The sequence below is a fragment of the Herpailurus yagouaroundi genome, unplaced genomic scaffold (genome assembly GCF_014898765.1).
Source record: "Herpailurus yagouaroundi ecotype Mexico unplaced genomic scaffold, PumYag 67493, whole genome shotgun sequence".
NCBI classification, from domain to species: domain Eukaryota; kingdom Metazoa; phylum Chordata; class Mammalia; order Carnivora; family Felidae; genus Herpailurus; species Herpailurus yagouaroundi.
The window spans coordinates 936,742-938,352 of NW_024420301.1; the positions used below are offsets into that span (position 1 = coordinate 936,742).

Below are 1,611 nucleotides of genomic sequence, written 5' to 3' on the forward strand. Positions count from 1 at the left end.
CGGGGGCAGGCTGGGGGAGCCTCCTGACCACCCCCTTCCCCGTGCTCCTCTCTCCTCCCCGCTGCCCCCAGGCAGATGCTGAGGCCGAGTGCCCTGACTCCTGGACTCCCTTCCTGTGGGCGGGCCCGTTCAGTCCCCTTTCCCCAGCCCCAGGACCCCGGGCTGGCCTCTGCTGGAAAGTTGGAGATGTGTGGGTGTGGCGCATGGCGCTGGGGCAGGAGTGGGTCTCCCCCCCTCTGCCACCCAGGCTCCGCCCTCGCCCGGGGGCTGGCGGGGTGCGTCCACGGAGATCCCGCTCCACTGTCACCGCCACACCCGCTCTGGATGCCGAAGAGGCTTTCCGGGGGCAGCTCTTCCCGCACGCTGTTCTGTGCTCTGCTGACTGTGGTGGTCCCGCTTGTGTCGTGGCCCTCGAGTTTTCCCCAAATCAATAAATACAGACAGAGCGATGGGCCAGTGGTGAGCTGGAGGGAGGGGTAAGGGACAGGGATGGGGGGATGAGGGCGGAGGGGATGGATGTCACCTGTGGGAAGGAGACCAAGGAGGCAGGCCCCCTGCCCGCGGGACCCTGCCACACGACCTCGCCTACGGCCCCCTGAACTTCTCCCTCCCGTCATGGCAGGCGAGCTCCCAAGTTGTTCAAGAATTTCCTGTCCCGGTCCCCCCAAAGCACCGGCGAGAGGCGGCCTGGCTGGCCAGCTCCGCCACCCCAGCGGTCGGCCTGCATGTGGCTGTGGCTCCTTGAGAGAAAACGGAGGCGGCTCAGGCCTTGTGGGCTGCCAGCCGAGGGCGGTGGCGGGAGGCCAAATGGGGGTCGCTGTCTCTGGGCCCCCGGGGGTGGGCTGCAGGACAGGCTGGGAGGGGCTCACGGGCAAGTGGAGGCCCGCTGTAGCTGGAGGACGACCAGAGCCCTGGGCTGTGGCCTCCAGCCTCTCCCTTCCTTCCCCCACTCTTCCGCGACCCTGGCCAGACAGAGAGGGGTTCCAGCGGGCACCTTCTTGTGCGGAAGCCTGAGGAACCCCGGCCTCAGAAGGTGGAGGCGGGGCTCCTTAGCCAGGAGAGGGCGCCACTGAAGCCTCAACGTCTGTACTGTACTGTGGCTTTGGAACCCCTGTGCTGGGGGCGGCGACGGGGAGGGGAAGACAGCCTAGGACACGGAGGCTGGGTTGGTTACGGCTTGTGGCACGTGGCACGAAGGGCGGCGGCCGGTCCTCCGGCCTGTGCGGCCCCTGACCCTTGCAACCCCACTGTGGGTGAGCCAGGGCTCCGGCGCCCTGCTGGCCAGGACCCCCAAGCCTCTCCTGGCCCTGCTGGGCCGGCCTCCTTCCTTCCTCCACGGGGGAAAGAGCTCTCAGAGTTCTGGGCGCCCCGGTCACCCCTCCTCTGCGGCTCCCTGTCAGCCCCCATTGCGGAGCCTGACCGAGAAGACCTTTCTCTTTGTCAGCCTTTAGGACCTGAAGGGAGGCAGACCCGTGGGCAGTTAGACCCCAGCGCTGGCCTGGGTCTCGGCGGTGGGGGGAGAGGGGGGAGGACTGGAGCAGCCTTTGGGGTTGGAGCCAGGGGCCTGGCCTCCGTGGAGAAGAATGGCCAGGTGCAGGGCGCCTCCAGGTA

The 1,611-nt window shown here is 68.2% G+C and overlaps 1 protein-coding gene across 4 annotated transcripts in view; it reads left to right on the forward strand.

Annotated features, from left to right (window-relative positions):
• Positions 1-450, forward strand: part of PNCK (pregnancy up-regulated nonubiquitous CaM kinase) — a 3,757-nt gene extending 3,307 nt beyond the window's left edge. For 3 of the 4 annotated variants that reach the window (XM_040467458.1, XM_040467461.1, XM_040467459.1), the window contains exon 12: positions 72-450. The gene's annotated coding sequence lies outside the window, so the exon portion shown is untranslated. The remainder of the gene's footprint in view (positions 1-71) is intronic. The other variant, XM_040467460.1, reaches the window with a different exon arrangement.
• Positions 451-1,611: the final 1,161 nt, after the last annotated feature.